The 20,265-nt window shown below is 42.6% G+C and overlaps 1 protein-coding gene across 14 annotated transcripts in view; it reads right to left on the bottom strand.

Moving 5' to 3' along the window:
* ptprsa (protein tyrosine phosphatase receptor type Sa) overlaps positions 1-20,265 on the bottom strand; it is a 224,716-nt gene that overhangs the window by 155,907 nt on the left and 48,544 nt on the right. For 5 of the 14 annotated variants that reach the window (XM_046391873.1, XM_046391869.1, XM_046391875.1 and 2 more), the window contains exon 1: positions 14,568-15,328. The exons of 1 other annotated variant lie outside the window; for it this stretch is intronic. The gene's annotated coding sequence lies outside the window, so the exon portion shown is untranslated. Of the gene's footprint in view, positions 1-14,567; positions 15,330-20,265 lie in introns of those variants that run through there. 8 more of the 14 variants (XM_046391876.1, XM_046391872.1, XM_046391878.1 and 5 more) reach the window with 4 other exon arrangements.

The following is a 20,265-nucleotide window of genomic DNA, read 5'->3' as shown; positions in this document are numbered from 1 at the left end:
GGCGATTCTTCTTGGATGCTATGATACAGTGCTGTGGAGTGCCACAAGCCTTTTGAGATGCTATAAGGTGAAAGGGGGTGAGGGTGTGAATATAGCAAGGCTGGCTTCAGAGAATGCCGCCACACCATCACACGACATTCCTGCTATAATCAACCCTGAAATTGTCAACAGCTGTTTGCATTGGACGTCTTCAAAGGGGCTCCATCTTCTTCCCAAAGACATCAACAAAGTTGCTAAGCTAATCCAATCAAAGGTCTTCTCTGAAGCACTGACTTGTATGACAGTGTTAAGTCCCTGTTTGTCAAAACGGCAGCCTGCCGTGTAATTTGAGCTGACGTGTGAAGGACAAGATGACAACGTCAGGTGACAGTAACTGCCAGTGTGCTGCTATGGATCATCAATGGTGGGAGTGATATGAGCAGCGAGGATCTACAAACTACATTATCCATTGTGCTTAACTTGCCAGCAACCACTGCGGGCCAATTTGAGGAGGGGGGGGGGGGAGAAGAAACTCGGTGGCGGCACATCATATTGAAAGCTGTGCTGACATTTGCTGGCAGGAATGAAGAAACCAAAGTTAACATCGAGAGGTGTCATCTGATTTCTTGTGGAGTGTCAGGTGATGAGTTGGGTGCTGCTATAAGATGAAAGCAGAGGGGAAGATAATTCACCAGATGTCAACAACACTAAAGCCGGGCATGATATCAGCGCAGAAAATGATTTTAAAAAACACATCCTGTCGAGATGACACTGTACCATGTTGCCATGTTTACTTGAGAGAAAAGTTCAAACAGAATCAAACAGAACCTTAATAGTCCAAAAGCAACCTCCTCTGAATCAAGTGCAGGAAGAAAGCAGCAAATCTTGCCTCAACTGAATATAGCACTGCAGATCACCTGTAGCCATTATCGGCTGATACTTTTTCCATCTGTAGCACATCCCCCCCCCCTCCAGAGGTCATCCAAGGGCAGCAACTGCTATCGAGGCACGGTAAGCAGCGAGGGGGAGGGGGGGGCAAAAATGGGTGTATGTAATACATTAGGCCTGAAATGAGGGGGAAAGACTTTGCCACTGAGTAGGCTATAAGGGAAGATTACATCGGCAGAGTTTTTCACTCACATTGTTTCCACCCTCAATGGTGGGAGGGGAAGGGATGGGATAACAAGGGGAAGAAAAGAGGAGATGACTTCTCTTGCGGGGTATCCCGCCATGTCCTTCCAATGTCCTACCCTGCAATACGCTGACGGGCTAATCTGAAGCTAGTACACAATTGCCCACTGGTAAAGTGGAGCATCATTAAAATCTGATGAGGCCCACATCAAATGCTGGGGTCAAAATATTAGGCAAGTGAAAGTACTTTTTTTGTGTCTAACTATCACTATCACTCTAATTATGTTTCTTTGTCAATTTCTGCTTTTCTCTCTCATACTTTCTAATTTGTTTTCTCTCGCGCTCTTCTCACTCACACGATTCCTCCCTCCCCAGCCTTCTCCTCATCAGAGCTGGAAGACTTGGTCTCAGAGGAATCCTTGCATCTACCGCTCCTCCTCCGCCTCTTCCTCCTACTCCCTAACTCCATCTCTCTCTCCGTTCCGAGTCAAATAACAGCCCGCGTCTAAAGCAGACACACACATACACATGCACACAAACACATCTCTGCATTCCTTTCCCTCCCTCCCTTCATCCTCCTGTCAAAGCAGTCAGGGTTGTGCGCCTACACCATCCGCGCCAACAGGTCAAGTGCATGCAATCGCCTTAGCTAACAACAAGCACCAACTCAGATCAAGCGAGATCATGGACTCCGGGTAAAAATATCTCATGTATTTGGCTGCTATTCAAAGCCAAAGTGCAAATTGACTTCACAAAGGAGGTGCAGGGTTACTTTGGAGCCCAGTAAATGCTGGTGGGCGAAGAATTAAACTATTAAAAACATCTTAAGCGCATCTGATCCAATCTGCATTGTCAAAAATGAGCAAAAAGTCCATTTTAAATTGAGTTGTGCCTTGTGTGATTGTTGAAGGGCAAAGAGTCCTCCTGTTTGTTATTCGAGAGTCAATTACAGTGTTGTTTGGACAGCAGATAAATTGAAGCCAAGAGGACTATGGGCCAAAGTCACCTTCGGAATAAGACTTGTGTGGGGGTGTACAGCCGGGTGTGCTTGGTGGTGGTAGGTGAATAAAGGGGAACATGATGGGCTGTGGGACAATCGCATGTGAGACTATGCCAGAAGCTGATGGATAGCTTGCCCCAAACTGGTTCTCCACTCTCTGACCCCTACAGATGAACGGGACACAATTCTCCATTGTTCACCACTCATGTTTGGAAAAGACAAAGCACCTCACTGCCCAGCCACACAAACACACACACACAAGTTCCCAGCTGTGAACTGTACACACAATTTCACATGCAGAGACGGTTGCTGTTACAAATTATGTGACGATCACAAACTAATTCAGATGCATGCTGACAGCTGAGTATGTGTGATATGTGTGAACATGCAGACACATACACACATCCAATGCTGCTGTGGGTAGTGGAGAGGGCGCTCTCATCTGTTTACAAGTTTGTGTGCCAATCCTGGCTTCAGCTATTTAAGTTGAAAACATCAAGGAGAGGTTCCAATTACATTCAAGGCAGAAAAAAAAATTAAAGGTGCTTGAACGGGCTAATAACCATTAAAATCTGTCTATACAAACACGGCTGAGCTCAGTGTACACAGGCTCATTTCCCATGGCAGCCATTTTTCACTGTGTATGACTATAATCTCATTCACATCAAAGTCATTAGTACACATGAAGCTGTGTTGTAGTTGGTGCATATTTGGTGAAGCAGATACGGTGGCTTTGGTAATTTTTGAAGCAAGGCTGCCAATTTCAACTAGTAAAGACTATTACTCACCAACCACGTTCAAATCCCCAGCTTTAACCATAAACCACAGGGGTCAAACCTAGCTAACCATGACTAAATGTGCGGCTCATGCTCTCTGGATTCCATCTAGTTGACAAAAGCAAAGCCTCGGACCACCATGGAGATCATCTGCAGGACACTTTATGTGGATATGCACAAGATCACACACAGCTATACAGGCCCCATAAGCTGTCAGAGGCACAAAAACACATTCACACACATACACACAAACGGAGTCATCTTAGGTAACAGATACCTTCTGACAAAGTCTCCCCAAACTCGTTTTATGTGCTGTAAATTCTACACAAAGAAGAGGAGGGAGGAAAAATCAGTACATTTTGTGTGAAATTCCCGCTTTGAAGTGAGTGACGCATTTGAACTGAAGCAAAATAGCCGACTTCAAAGAACGGCCCAGGTTCCTCAAGGTTCCTCCTGCCTTCCTTTTTTTTTTTCTTTGCCAAACATACTATGTTCAACTCCACTCCGCCTGAGAGGCTTAAGGTTGGCTGTTGGCTGTTACACTTCATACACATAGGTTAAAGTTATTGCATATTGCATACCGGTGAAAGAAATCACCTGCTCACTTCTCTCCTCAGCACTTACTTCTTTCCCTACCACAACCCCCCCCATTACCCCATTATACATAATATCTCAACCACCAAGAAAATATAAATCACACTGTCAAACCGATGTAGCTCTATTTCTTGCGCTTCTTACTTGTTTGCTTATGTTAGTCACTTCTTTTATTACAGTTTCAATTTAAGTCACTCTGGACAAGCATATCAACTAAACATCTAAAATTTATCATCTAATTACATGCAACATGTCAGCTCTTTGTAGATAGACATGGTGTCTTCTTAACCACATTAGTTCAAAAAGTTAAAAAGCCTCTTTTGGAGTAAAGCTGCAAGCGTCCACAAAGTTTTTCACCCAAGCCCCACTATGGATGGAAGTGCTTAAACCCCAGAAGAATAAAACATAACAAACTGCCTTTGACTCAACATAAATATGACAGCCCAGCTTGTGTCTTATCTCCTCATTTCCCTTTTAATATTCAGATACCATATGACACAAACGGAGGCAAAGGCCACCATCCATCATGTACAAAGCCGCCTTCTTTCTTTCTTGGAGTGTCTGGCTGCGCTAAAGCCAGGCTGCCCTTTGTAACACATGCCATTCTCATGCAGTTCTCCCAAAGGCGTCAGCCAAACAAGACCCCTCTGTGATTTACAATGGAGGGGCCCACTTCATTATTAACTGCCTAGGCTCACAGCCTGGGGGCCAGACCATTACCTCCACATGGGGGTAGATGCCACAGGCACCAGTTGGTCTTGGTGTTCCAAAGACACTGCTAAACATTAGCTTTGTGGTTGACCAAGGCCATAGTCGTTGTTTAAAGCAAAACTGACCATTTTGTGTTACTTGCAAGCACTGCCCACATATACAACACAAAATCTGTCATTTAGTGAGCGCTTGTCCAAAGCATGTTTTGCTACCATTAATGTGTGAGAAGAATATCTACTATGCCACAGAAGAAACTTGCGAAAATTTACCTCACTGGTTAACCCTACAGTCAGCACCAAAACTGAGTTATACGGGCAGATAAATGATCTCGTTGGCTGAAAGAGTGGTTCTAGCCTGGACAGTTAGGCATATCTCCCCTCCAAGCCCTGGCACAGGGCTCACCAGTGGCAGTTGGCAGGCAGGGTGACGGCCATCTTGGTGATTGCAGAATTGGGAGCACCCCTGTGTGCCTAAAAGACAGTTTGGCTGTAGTTTAAAAAGCCACTAAACCCCAATCTGCTCCTTCCTAGTTTTGCCCTTATGGTATATCCCTGGAGGGCACTGGTTCAAATTCATTAGTGCTCCTTTATCTCCATGAAAATGGGAGACCCTCTGCTTTCCATCCACCGCCTGTTTCTAAGCTCCTGTCTCCATTTCCCTCCTGCCTACTCTCTCTCTCTCTCTCTCTCTCTCTCTCACCCTCCTTCCAACTCTCTCACTGTCCTTTCTGCTTTGATTGCTTCTGTCGCTCCCTGTTTTTACACTACACTATCCCAAGAGCAAGTATGGTGGGGGCTGTGAACAGCAACCCCCATTTACATGCCAGACTTACTTTTGTCTTCCCTTCTGTCCCAGCATTTTACTCCCCCCGTTGAGGTTACAGATTGGGGGCTGTAAAATGACAAATGTTATACCTCCAAATACAACCTACCTAACAGACTGAATTGCAGCAGAGAGCAGGGAGTATCATGACCTGACTTCAAGTCTTTAAGCTCTGCACTTACATTTTAGCTTTGTGTCTGGTACTTTTATTCTGAACAACTTATAAAGAGCATGCATGTACTGCAGATGGTATTTTTTTGCTGAAGAACACACTTCTCTGAGAGATTGTATTTTAGGATGATGCATTCTGATTGAATTATCCGGAAAATTTTGCAACTATGTTTGGTTTTATCAGGTGAGATTCTCTTTCTGCTTCCTGACACTGTTCCTGCTGTCTTAATCTTGGTATATATGATGTCTCCCTATCTCTGAAGTGCATTACTCGTCTAGTTCCCACTTGGTGGCATCAGGCTACAAGCATAATCACAGCAGCGCTGGCTCCCCGCTTCCCTCTGTGTCAACACTATCTCCCTGTATCAGCGGCAAATAGACAGACCCTGATAACAGCCTTATTTATTTCCCTTTAAAAAATCCATCTACTTTACTTCTGCTCTGTTTGTCCAATTCCCTCATTCACCAGATAAACTAACAGGTGACTGCTTACATTTTACACTTCACACTGGAGGGATTTAAACGATATTCTTAGAATGCAGGTTCAGCATCCCACACATTCTCATAAGACTTAGGGCTAAAACTTGCAATTGTAGGGGTAACTGTATGGTTACAAGCAATCTTTATATGGCAAGACGCCCCATAAGTGTTGTTAGTGTTGCCCATCAGACATGCAGTATACTAACTGGGACATCCCTGATGAGTCTGGAAAGATTTAACTCGGTAGCATTGACCCTCTCACAGCAGGGGGTTGATGAGTCTCCATAGTGACCCCTTTGACATGCGGCTCCTGACAACTCGTTTGAGACGCCAAATCAGCTGTCCCATTGTCTAGCAACCACCTGGCCGAACATCTCTACTGCCAAATGAAAAGACAACACTGCAATAATTCAGGCGCCTTTTATCGTACAGGACTTGTAAGGTCCATTTCATGTGTCGAAACATTAAAAATGACATGACGAATGACGATAAAATGAGTTCATAATCAGCTACTCTGCTCTATATAAAGCAGTTTAGTGTCCAGGGCAATCTTCACTCTATTTTGAAATTCAGAGGCAAAAGAAAAATCTCTAAAACCATTATTCTGCCATGGATTTGATCCATAAACAAAAGGGTGACAGCAGCAAGGGGGTAGACCCCCCACCCTCTGCCAATGCTAATCTCCCCAACCGTGGCTGGTAGCTCTGATTACTATGATGTCATTCTTCCCCCAGCCTCCATCACTTTTTAATCAGGATTATCTTCTCTTACGCTGAGACTCAAGAGTTAATTAGGGGTCCAGTCACTGCAGGTGCTGGTGCCCTATTGGACATGCTCAGCTTATTTTTATTCTTATTCTGCCATAAATTATCTTGATCTCTGAGTCTGAAAAACCTAGAGGACAGACTGCAGCAAAAAGCAGTTCCAGTAAATTCATGGTAGTACACTACACTGATTGATGTATTGGTCAGTATTTCAGAATAATACACCCTGGATTAAAAATCTGTCTATGCATGCATATGTGTGACAATACATAGCACCACTCCATTATATACATAACCACATATTGTAAAGAGTCCTTTTTACATTGGACAACCCCAAAAACCCAACAAAAACAAAAAACAAATGTGAGAGAAACAACTAAATCTTCAACTTGTCAGAGAGGAAATGTCAGGTTGCCCACTCTGTTTCCTGTCAGCTGGAATACAGTGGAGAGGGCCTGTCTCTATTTACATTCAAATGTCACCTTCTAGCTTCCCAGGGGCTGGGGAAGGTTTTACTCTCTCCACTATGATGTGCTTGACAAACTTTTCTTCCCCGTTTGGGAGACAAGCTTGTGATGCAGAGTGAGAAAGTGAGAGGAAACTCATTGCATTTTGCCTCCGGTGCCTACTCTCTGTCTTCTTTCTCTTTTACGCGTCACTGGTATGCTGTAATTTGTGTATCCAGACTTGAGTACATAGGCTTTGTTTCCATTTCACTGAAAGATGAGGCAGCTTGCTGTTTGAAAAGGCTGCTGGAGTTGTAATTACTGAGGAGGCCTTATTATTGGGCTTGTTGTTGTTTTGGTGGCAGAATTATTAATGCAAAACAAATTATTTCACTGAGACAAACTGCAAATGCAGACGGTAAAATCTGACTAACACCTAAAAACTATGTGACACCAAGCGTCTTGTAGGAAAGGACATAACAGCATCATCTGCATACAAAGCAACCATCACCGGCTCAGAAAGCCCAACCTGGCAGCCGTGTTTATGTTTCCAGAGATGCACAGGCAGCCATTTTCTGTGGTTAAGTGGCCCACATAGTGAATCTGTGCCATCTCTCATAAACCGGGACGCGTATCCCCTGATGCATAGGGATGAACAATCAGCCTGACAGGCAGGTAGTTACTCCTTCTTAACCCCAGCTAGCGCTGAGTGATGCAACAGAACAGCAGACCCCCCCCCCCCCGTTTTCCTCTCTGTACCCTTCCTTGCTCTCTCCTCATCTCTCTATTTCTCCCAAGCCTCCTATTCTTCATACACTCTTTCTCTTCCTTTTTCTTGCTCCTCTCTTTATCCCCCTCCTTCCTCTACCTCTATTCACTGGCTCCCTCTCCTTCTCCCTCTCTATCTCTCTCCTTTCCAGAGGCCCATGTTTCTTTGCTTGCATTACACACAATTACTTCCATCCATCAATTATCTGCCTACTCCTCTTTAGCTACCCCACTTCCCTTTCTCTACTCTACCCCCACTATCTTGCATACACATGTTTCTAAGCAACCCCCCATTTCTCACCTCCCACCCCTCGGGGCAGCTAAGCGTACCTCCCCACACACTTGTCCTCCATCCCCTTCTACGCCCTTCTCTTCCCCCAAAGCTCACCCCTCCTGTAGCCTCCCCCAATGCCAGATGTCCTTAAAGTTTGAGTGAGGATGTGTATGTGTGCGGAAAGGGCTGGAACAAAGGGGCTGGGTGGTGGGCTGTGGGGCAAATGGATGGGTGGGTGTGGGGAATCATCTAAATGGGCCGGGCCATCTTGCCCTGTGCTTTCTGGATGCACACAATGAGCACCATCGGATTAATAACACACACACACACACACACACACACACACACACACACACACCCCCCTCATGTCACTTATAACCATTTCACATTGAAACAGCAAGTTTGGAAAAGTCAGTGTCTGGTGCAAATTAGAAAACTGGTTATTGGACCTATGACTCATTTAATGAAGGTAAAATACTGCACTGCTCTGCTAATTTATGAAAATATTACCAGGTGCTTCTGCTTAATAGAATCTACTTACAATAGCTGGCAGTTCATGCAGCCTTTTGAAACACAAATTCAGCGTTTCTCATGGATGCTGGAACAAGATTCCGCAGTTAAAGTCACATTAACTTTTCATTGAATTGAACAAATAAAAACTCCTCTTAAATATAGTATGGCCAGAAAACACTAATATAAGTTTGCATGTTTGCCATCTGCAGCTGAAAGAGCATAGGAAGCAGCAAAATCGGAAATAAAAGGAGTTGTGTTATTCAGTTGCTGAATCTTTTAAACCAGACAGTCCAGTTAACTGATAGGCAATCACACTGCTGGTTCTTGGTTCTTTTATAAATATTGAACTGACCGTAAGTACAGCAAGTGAGCATCACTTGAGTGAGTGCAGTGTGTTACTAAGGGACAGATTGCCTGTCACAGGGGACAAGACAAGCGACCTTCCTTACCAGGCACTTAATCTTGGCAAAGTGTTCAAAATGTTGTCGCCTCACAAGGCGCTAATAGGCTCAAATTATAGTGTATGCACAAACAGAAATGTATTTGGAAACTACTGCACACATCCTGCTTCACAAATACACACTTCATACAGATGGCTCAACAGGCTGGTGTGCACCATCTAACGGCGTGCATGAGCAGCGTTTGAATGAGCTAAATGCAACCTGTTCAAATTGTTCAGGCATAAAAATGAGGGTCTTTAGCCACCCCCGTCCCCCACTGCTACCACGTGTCTAAAACCTCACACGGGTCAAACTGCCAGGGCGCAGGGCAGCTCTTTCTGCCAGACCTAGTCTGCAAAGAGGAGGAGCAGACAGACACCCCAGGGGAACCTCTGCACATTAATCTGGGGGAGGCCAGCTGGTAATCAGACTTAACATAGGAAAAACCCATCAGCAAGCATTGAGGAGACGCAGACAGGAGAGACAGGACCAGACAAGTCCATTTGATGCCTGTGCCAGACCAGATGTTAATTACTTCTCACCACAAAACACCAGCTCACATTAATGGCATAACCATAAAGAGGATGGGATCAGAGCCAGAGCGAAAGGGGAGTGAATGGATGTTTGTGTTTAGTACAGTTTCCTCCCAACTATGCATTATGTTTGTTCAAGTGTGTTATATCTTGAGGAAGGCAGACAAGAGCGAATGAAAGAGTAGCAGGCATCAACAGAAGGTCTGCTCCTGCCCCTCGTCAAAAGCAGATTACTGTCACTTCATCAGAAGGAGCTGAAGCGAATCATTTTTGTAAAACCTGGAGGTACCAAGGGAACGGGAAGGAGGCTGGGGAGGTGACAGAATGTCGATGTATTCCCCAAGGCTTTACCAGATAGTCTGGCAGGGATTAGTGCGCTTATGTGTATGAGGGGTTACCTTCACTTCTGCACACAATAACTTGACAATTGCAAATACTCTGATTAAGAGGTGATACATGGGTGAAAAAGTATATAACATATAAAACCCATGGGTAGTGCCATGCATACATTCCATTCTCAGAAAAAAAACAGATAACTTGGAGAGTTGAGAACAAGATGGATACAGACAAACAGGACACAGATGAATTGTCTGTCTATCCCCTGCAGCATTTTACACGTGAGGAGTTTAAAGTTAAGTAGGCAGAGAATATAACAAAAAAAAATAGAAATACAGAAAAACAAACAGGAAAGTAGAGAAAGTGTGGTGCAGGAGAAAGACAAATTAAATGAGGGAGATATAAGGATGAAGAAAAACCAAAAGCGAACAAACAGCAGAGCAGCCTGACAGTCAGCCAAGGTAACAAGGTGGACTTAAACTCAGGCAGCGACGGATCAATCTTGCCGAGTTCACACCTTATCACAATCTTGTCTTATCTGTCCTCTACCTCTAAACCTGCGTCACCTCTGCCCAAAACCGTTGCTGGCTTGTTTAGGAGGGCTGATTTTTTTTTTTTTTTTTTTTTTTTTTAAATTCAGTAAATATGACTTTTGGGTGCTGCTGGGAGGGTCACAGCCGTTTCTCACCTCTAACGAGGTCTGCTGGGGACAGAGCTACAAATTTTAGACCCAAGGCAACCAGCAGGGGTGTCTGAGCGAATGGTCGATAACTCCTCTGCCGGCCACCTGTCTCAAGTTTCTCCCCCAATGGCCAGGGTGAAAATGCAGGTCTATGAAGTGAAAATGACACCCCAGCCTCCGGAAATTTTCCCTTGATGATATTTTAAATTGTTGTGACTGCAATGTTCTAGCTTTTCTCTCTGGCTGCTTGCTATTTTTGTCTTGACAAACAAGGCTACCATGAGTATAAAAGTTCTGATTGTTTTATCCAAAGTGCATTACGGCACTGAGAGTGCACGCAAAATGAGAGGCTCCAGTGACTTTAAGAGATCCTCTAATGCATATCATGGTTAGTAAAACGCATTTCCAATTGAACCGGACTACAAAAACTAACTTTCTACTCATATAAATAAGCCACAGATCAATACCAAAAGGTCACTCTTGTTCACACTGTTGCAAGAAGCTGTTCTTGGAAATGTAGTTAAAATTCGGGAATCCAGCAGCAAAACAAATATTCTAATGGATGGAATATCATATTATAATATTGTTTAAAAGTATAAGACCAGTGAACAGAGGCTGCCTCAATGCCAACTGAGTCATGAAAGATTATGGATAAAACGGGTCCCATTGTTTTGTTTTAACAAAAGCGTTCCAATACTGAATCTGACGCCAAGCCAAATTCTTCTGTAGCATCAAAGTATATAAACTAGAGCAGACTACTGCATATTACATAATATAATCATAAAGCGCTGGTAGTTTAGCCGATAATAGTCAGTGGAGCTTCATATCTAACTCACAACTGTCACATCGAGGGACACAGAGAAAGTCTCTTCTTTCTGTAGGTATTATTGTTTTTACAGAAGCGCAACAAAGCTGTAATTTTCACGCTCTTTCTTTCGTGTGCGCCATAGGAAGCTGTCGTGCTTTTAAGTTGCTCCATGTCACTTTCATTGAATGTTTCATCAGCACGGTTATGTGGCAAAAAAACGAAATGGAAATGGAAAAGGATGGCTAATCCACACAGCAAAGAGAAGAGAAGGGGACCTTTTTACAAGCCACACTGCTTCCTGTTTTCACAGCCACACTAATAGCACCTCGCACGCTGGAAGAGCACTGATTTAGCACTCGGAGCATATTAAAATGAATAAACACAATTAGCTGTGAGTGCAACAGCACTTCTGCACAGCACACATTCCTCTCTAAGATGGCAGTCACTTCAGAGCAGCTGTTATTAACTGTGTTGTTGCGTAAAGTGCAATGTGACTAATTGCAAAGCACTTGATGCCACCTAAATGGTCCTAATTTAGATTCGAATAAAACGAACAAGGCACTAGGTGGTAGAAGATGTGAGTAAATGTGCAATTGTAAGCCTAAAAACCTTGAACAAACAGCATATACGTACCACAAAACATGTACCATATGCTGATTGATGCTTTGGTGTCATTATGACTGTTAAATAGTTTATACCCTTTGGTTAGACCTGGCATTAATTAAAATAGAAAATTAGCAGTAACTGACAGATAATTAATCATTTTTAAGAACTGATTGTTTATTGTTGTGTAATCCGATATATCAACAAATGTGTGACAAACAGCAGAAAATGTTTCAATGGTTGTCAGTTTCAGTGCAGCATCTGGAAATGTTTTCATAATAAACTGTTATTTATGTACCAAGAGCTCTCACTGCTCTGCATCTATAAAACTTACTATCGCCCAGTAGTCTGAACTTGTCACAAACCCTAAAGAACAAAAAAATCTACACAAAACAGCCAGAAAGAAGACAAATTCTTTCAAATATCTGAAGTCAAATATCATGACTTTGAATAGCTTACAGTCAGTCTGTGAGGCCCACAGCTACTGTATCTAAAATCTCCCTCTCTTCTCCCCTTTTGATCCCACAAAAAATGAGAGAATACACCCTACTGTTGAGGTATGGGAAATAAAAGAAAACAGCTCAGAAAGTAATAATTGCAAAGGAAATGAATTTCAAAACCCCGAGGAAGACACTTCTCCGAGACCTCCGTACTTGTGGGGGGGAATAAAAAAAAAAACATCATATCCGGGGCACAATTCAATTAGCTTTTCTTCCAAGTGTAGGGAAAGGAGCTCCGGGGAGAAATCAAAAGTTTTTGTCCAATAAAAGAAGTTTTCAAGGATGTAATGTTCTCACTGCCCCCTCCTCCTCCACTATTCATCACCGCTGCTTACAAGCTTGCCACTCACAAATGCATCGATCTGAAATTTCTACAGACACCAAAATAAATAAATATTTAAAACGTAAAACAGCACCTTGCTGATGCTGCTGTGACAGACACGCCGGTCACGCTTAGCCGACTGTGCCTGGCAGCTTATCCTTGGCATTTCCATTGCCTTTTTGTCTTTCTTGCCCAGTTATTTGACAGTGATCAGGGGTGATAAATTGTTCAATTAAAGCCACATTAAGAATCCAGAACACACTTGACGCACAGCCTCTTGGTATGCGTGTTGTCCAATTACTCTGAAGGACAAGACTCCTTCTTGCTACTGACAATCAACATGTGACTCTCATCATAAGACAGATGGGTTTATTTATGCAACCTAGCAGGCTGATTGAATACTGCAATGTAAGACAGATGATCTGGACTTAAAGCTTAAATAAAACCTGAATTTATATCACAAATGAAAATGCTCTTCGTTCGGGAGAATTTGCGTTGGTCTTTCAAGAATAGCAAAACAGAACAGAGGGGAAAATTCATTCTCCACCAGGCTGGAGGGTCGTCTTTAATTCACGGGGATGCGAAATAAGTGCAAAACAGGCCATAAATCTGCCATGTATAACTGAGTTCTATGTCTTTGATCTGCATTTTCCAGTTTGATTCCCTGGTGCTTTTCTGTTGCTCACCCTGACCTCTGAACACTCTAACTAAATTTCGACATACTTTTTATTCACATCAGGAACAAAAACAACAGCGTTTGGACTCATCTGTTTAGCGACCCCCAGTAAATGAAATGCATTACTAATCTTTTTTTGGCTTGCAGTTGCTGTTGGGGTGGGAGGGTGAAGAAGGGAGGGGAGGGGGGGGTTGTTGTTGTATGTTGCCTGGGGAAGGTTTAGCCTTAAATGTTCTGATAAAATTAAGATCCATTGCAATTCAAATTGGACTCACTTGACTTACTGCAGACTGCCATACAAAAAGAAGAAGAAGAAGAGGAAGAAAAAGAAAAAAAAAACATAAGCAAAGCAGGGCCATAGCCTGGAGCTGCATCTAAACTTTCCAACACAATCAGACAAAAGTTACTTCTCAAGGCGGAAGATTACCCTGAAGGAAAAAGAAGTAATGCTGAAAAATTAAAAGCATATCCTATAAACACCAGAGAAATAACTTAAAGGTGCTCTGTGTTACACACAGAAAACACAGAAAAGAACTATAAATTACAGTCAACTCCACACACACAAGCTCACTACTAGACTATGGAGGCTACTACAGACACACTACAGCATTGTGACCTCGTGTAATCCAGGACAGAAAATCCCCCCCAGACATAATTTATTGTGATTTATTAAAACAACGGATTCCTCTTCCCATTTCATTATCAACAGTTTAACAGTAACATTAACAGTTTAACAGGTATCCCGAAGCCACTGCTCAGCTTTAAAACGTTTGCCCTGTATCACATCAGCACACCAAGTGAAGGAATACTGCTTACCTCTATGTTTTTTTATTTTTTTAAAATGCACTGGGGGGGGGTCCCCTAGATGTGCCCATGATAAGAGTTAATGAAAACCTCTGCATTAAGCCACAACACAAAAACATTTAATGTCATTTTGGATCTGTACAGCAAACGCAAAACCTTAAGTTGACAAAAAGTCGTTTCCTCTGAAACACATTCAGCACAAAAGACAACAGCAATACCTTTTAATACCTTTTTCTTTACACCCAAAAGACTACTGGAGGTCTACTTGCATGAACAAGACCACCGGTGGATGAAACGGTTCAGTATTATAACGTTGGATCTGAAAAATGTTTTTTCCTCCACTTTTTCCACATTTATTTGCCCTGCGACGTCCGTACCCAAACTCTTATCAAGCATTTCGAGAGTTGGGAAGAAGAAAAGATGCAAGCACTTACTTCAACGACGTGGGGAAAGTGTTTCTGAGACTACCCCCCCTAGTTGGTTTACGGGGGACAGCTTTTAAAATCCCCGTTCTTTGTGGGTGAGCGGTCGTATTCGCTCAGAAACTGTTACTTCGCATCCCTGACGGTAGAAACAACCGTTATATCCCACTTTCTTCAACGGCGCAGCAGTCACTTGTTAACGGAGGGAGCGAGTTTAAAATACTCCTATCATTCCCCGTGCGTTTGTATTCCTTTTCACTCAGATCAGACGCTCTGAGCCAGAATTTCCTCAGTGAAAGAAAAATAAAATACCCTATAATAATCCGTGCGCGACACCGCCGCGCGCGGATCTCCCAATGTTGGTGTCTCTCGTTATCTCCGCGTCCCAGGTTTTGGTTCCTTTCTTCCTAAATCCACCTCGTACGAACTGGGGGTGGGGAGACAGGAGTCAAATACCCCCCTTTTCCCTCCCCTCTACTGCAGGGAGAAAGAAAAAATACGGAGCCCTGTGCTGCGTTCACTGACGCCTCATAAACTTCGTCTCTTGACTTCTCTTGACTCGTAAATCCAACCACTTGGTGGTTCAAGAACGTTTAGTTGGAAATCATAACACATCGAGGCATGTGAAGAAACGACGTACCGTCGCTGATCTTTTATTTCATAAATCTGTGCTGCAAGGGCAGAATGAGGAGGAGACAAATAACAGAGTGAAGTGACATAGCCTACATTAAAGTGCGTAGAAGTGAATTCTGGGAGTTGGTGTGTAAATTTGTGAATGTTTGCAAAGACAGTTCATAGTTTCTGTTCTATTATTATTATTAGTTTCAAATATAAAGGTACGTGTCTGAGATTTTCTTTATAGGAACAAAATTTTAACAGATAGAATTTTAGGAATAAACCTAAATATAATTAATGTTATTTTTGCATTTATTGCTACTGAGTCAAATTCTCAGGCCATAACCTCTGATATGATGCAGATTAGCAGCATATCCCCATGTATTTGCTAGCAGTGGAAGAAGAACTCAGATCTTTTTCTCAATTAAAATTAACAATACAATAGTTTAGAATTACTGTATTTGTAGTCTTGTATTTGATATTTTCTCAAGTAAAAGCACAAACGTATAAAGATCAATTTATACTTTATGTATGAAATAAAAGTAGAATTTTTTTAGTGGCCCATGTCAGAATAATATTTATTCTGTTGTACAGTACTGTACAGTGTAATAATTAGTGATGCATTCATATGTACATTACTTTAATATTGCATTCTAAGTTTTCATTATATTTTGTATTATAAATCTTGAAAGAAAATTGGTAAATGAGTAAAGTAACTAAAGTTACATCATCACAGTTAGTCATCTCAGTCTACACATTTTATACAGTTTAGCTCTGTAAACAGAAGATGTTCTGTTTGACATGACCACAATTTGGAAAAGCTATTTACTTTTAATAGTGAATGGATATTAATTATTATTATTATTATTTTTCAGTGGCCACTGTACCATGGCCTGTCTTATTTGTCCTTTAGGTTAGTAGAAATAAAAATAGCAGAAGTTGTTTTAGGTAATAATAAAAATAACCTTTTAAATAGTACTTTTTTGAGTTCCAGTGTGGTTGAAAACAACATCATCTGTTATAAAAGTGATTACTAGTGACTACTCACATGGCACAATGAAGAAACAACTTTTGGATAATTCCTTCACTCTTCACCCAACTTCTTTCCCTGTGCTGTAAGCGAGGTGGGATTTAAACATGATTCTACCCAATCACATTAGCTTTGAGCTGAAACAGCAATTCTGATTGGCTGTTAGAATTTGAATTTGAGTGGTGACAGTTGGTGTAAACTCTGTCCAGCAGGGAGGCAAGGCACGGACTGGAGTCACATCAATCAACTGACCCACAGTTACCACCAGCCAGCTTGCATCCAAATGTTACTACATCTGTGACTGAGGCCGCAAGTTAAGTTTTCTTTACTTCTGTATGAGATTTTATCCATCGTAGCTCAGAGGGTAGTGACTTGCTGATTTTAGGATTTACGAGCCATTGTGGCCTCGGAACAGAAAAGTAAACTTGTCTTGTTGCATAGCCCGACTGCTCGACTGAAAAATGCTCATACATGGCCACATCAAAGCACCTTCCTGGAGCATTAAGGCCTGGGGTGTGTGATGGAAAATTGAAGGAAATGAGATTGAATTAGGAAGTCTTTGGAAGGGGTCTACAATTTGTGAGGCACAGTGCATCAAATAAAAAGCCTCTCTTGCCCTGTTGGAGGGAGAGTAGCAATATATTTTCCCTGAACTTTTCAAGGTATGCAGGCAGTAATGGATGGGAAAAAGCCCTTTTCAAAAGACCCTTCTTTGCTGTGTGTTGGCAGAAAGCCATCCTGAGCCACAAGCAATCCTCCACTGCCCTCTCTCTGCTCTTTGTTTAAAACCCAGCGTGACATGTAACACACCATAAAGAGGTGTAACAGGGTGGAGAAGGGCTAATCAATTTAACTAGAGAGTGAAAAAAATAAATAAATAAATAAAAAATGTGTTTACGTTACATAGATATCTCCCTTGGCCTCTTATTCACACCACAGCTCCTTATTTAATCAGGCCGGTAAATCTTAGCAGCAACCCAGAGCTTTCACTGCCATTCCCCTGGTGGCGTGAGCCTTAACATGGTAAATTTCACTTGGGTAGGGAAATGCGCTCAGTGGCCGAGGCTAGTGCTTTAGAAGGATAAAAAGAGCACTTACAGCGTGACATGTGCAATCCATAACAGAATAATGAGACTCCTCCACACTAGGAGCTCTCTTCCCCGCATTCTCCCTCTCCACTTTTTGTTTTCCTTGTAAGTGTTCATAAACGCCATGTAAATTCAGCGAGCGGAAGATGTGGCAAGTGCTCCAAGGAGAGCGTTTAATCGTTTGCGTCTTGTTGCCAAATCATGAAACAGAATGTACTGTATGAAGATGCTCCAAACGACCAGTGAACCTTGTTGAAAGCACTGGCCTCCTTCTGTCGGTTGTTACGCCTCCAAAGTGAAGATGATCCTCAAAACAACATCTACTTGTCACTGTTATCCAACAGAAAAGACTAGCATTGAGAAGAATGCCTCAGTTATTCAAATGTACAACTGCATTTTGTATGTAATGTAATTGATGTACCTGTTTTTAAATGACTCTAAGTCACTTGATGTTGAACGCAACATTGGCATGATATGAACGTCCACAGACACAACTGCAGATTGAAATCCAATTTTGTACACAGCATCGAGCTTTTGTGTAGTAAATGCACAAATTATAATCCACTCATAGTGTAGAGCTACTGGTATGATGACATGATCGTCCTCATCCCTTCATTTAATAAATGGATATATTTTGCCAATCAGTTTTCCACGCTATTGGAAGAGTATTTTCTTTCGCTTTTTCCCCTTAACAAAGGTCTAAAACATATAGTTTGCTTTTCCATACACTTTTTACATGCACACAAAATATTTATGCCAACATTAAAAGGCCAGCAAACTGTAGACATGTTTATAATTCAACATACTGTTTACTGTTTCTATTTACAGAAGCAGGAAGTGTTCAACTCAAAAAGCCACCAAAAGAATAGAATGTCGCGAACTTGCTAGCGCTGCCAAAGTTCATCCAGATTCATACCACGTGTACTCTTACTATTCTTTCTTACCCTCTGTCGTGTTTTTAACTTCATGAGAGAGTGTCAAAAAAGGAACGTAGCTTCTTTCCTTATTGTCTCCCCGCTCTCTTCCGTTCATCTGTCACCCCTAGGGATTGAGGCACAATCACCTCCCATAGCAGTGGGCCATCGCTCACTCTGTCCCTGGAGGCGACAGCCCACTTACTGCCAGCTCGTGCTCAAATGGAGGACATTTCATCACCCCACCGAAAACACAATTAAAAACACGCGCACGCTGCAGTCAGCGGCCCCCGAGAGCCGGCCCTCGTCGCAAGTTTAGTTACTCTGAGCATGCCTCAGCCTCTCAGATATTTACTCTCCCTGCAGTTGAGTGTTTGGCAGCTAAGTTGGGAAGTGCTATGCCGTGTTTTAGTGCAAATAAGACACTGGAAGGAAGAGAGAAAGCGGACCAGCGCTCAGTGCTTCACGCTCTTCCCTCTGAGAGGCTGCCTTTGGTGGACATGTAGCTTCAACTGTTAGCTGATAATTGACTGTGCTTTGGGCTCTGATCTTTTTTTCCTCCCTGGAAGCCAAAATGGAGGATAGTGTGCTGGGGTTTTTGCGGGGTTGGGATATTCGCTTGACACTCACACACACATGCAGTACACGCTCACACACAAAACAGACGCACACAAATACACAAACCGTGAGCACGAGAAGAGGCAGACTGATGGCTATTAGAGTGCAACGACGCTCCTCCTTATCTCCTACCATGATAGAGATCTACAAAGAGCTTGAGAGAGATTATGAATTCATTACCTTGATACACAAGTGAACACTGCGATAGACAGGCGTTTGAAAAAGGAGATGGGAGCTTGGTGGGTGTACTGGGAGGAGCAGGGATGGGGAATGCATTACATGATGCTGGGTAGAGAGTAAATTTGTCAGCTTTCTCTACATTTTTAGGAAGGTTTGACTCTTCAGATGCTTTGTTACATAAGGTGAATTTCATCTCTGTGAGACACACATGCATGTATGTGTTTCATTAGAGGTCTGGCATCACGGGCTTCACTGTCTCACTGAGCCTCAGCTTCAACACGAAAGGATACACATGTTCAAATCAAGTTCAAATCTTACCTTCTGACAAATTTGTGACTAACTGCGATGGAAACAATGTCCTGACTGCACCACATTTTTTAAGCGACCAGAGTTATATTTGTGTTTTATTTTTGTTACTTTTTGAATTGCTCATTCTTCAGCAGCGGCGGACTTAGGTTGTCCGACGGACCTGATGGGGAGCCATCTCACAGAAAGTCATTATGCATTCATGGTGCATTCATGGTGAAGCAGTTACAAACCCTGGCTAAGACTGAAACTGTTTAACTATGTGACCTTGAAGTTTTAACAGCTGGGAACTATTAACTGCTAAACCATTTAGTTCAGTTAGTTTTCTTTTTTTTTAGCATGTAGGAAAGCATATAAGGGCACTGCATCACTTCTTCTTAACCGGAAGGGCACCGTGTAGGGCACTTTATCTCTTTGTCTTGCATACTGGGCCACCCCAAGGAAAAGGGAACCATGTTTTATGTGCCAAAGAGACATCCAAGAGAGCACTTTTTCTCCAAGAGGGGAATTGCCCCATTGCCCCCAGCCCACCAGTGCACCTCATAGTGAGACTTACCACTCTGTATGCTTTTGAAACTCAGAGCAGTGTGAGTAGAATCCCCCAAATCCCCCTTATTGTGCATTTGGTCTGTCACTGAATGCATCCTGGCATGATGCATAAGACTCTTACTTTACAAGTCTGACAATAGATTTGTGGAGATAAATGTCTAAGTGTGTGATTAGTCAACATAATGCATGAGAGCCGGTTTAACGTTTCTGTCACCAAACACACACTTACTCTTGCTGCTCTTTCTCGTTCAACTCTGGTGCAATTTCTTTTAACCAACTCTCTCTCAATAAGGCTTTCTCTCTGAGAGTGTTCTCCCTGCAGCTCTGTTGAACTCAGCTGACATTTGGAGGCAGGTGAAAGAGTGCAGATAAATAAACCAAAGAATTTCAGAAGAAAGAGTGAGGGCAGA

Source organism: Scatophagus argus, chromosome 6, assembly GCF_020382885.2.
Source record: "Scatophagus argus isolate fScaArg1 chromosome 6, fScaArg1.pri, whole genome shotgun sequence".
Lineage (NCBI taxonomy): Eukaryota > Metazoa > Chordata > Actinopteri > Scatophagidae > Scatophagus > Scatophagus argus.
The sequence above is the reverse complement of the archived record's forward strand: the minus strand, read 5'-3'. Positions and strand labels throughout refer to the sequence as shown.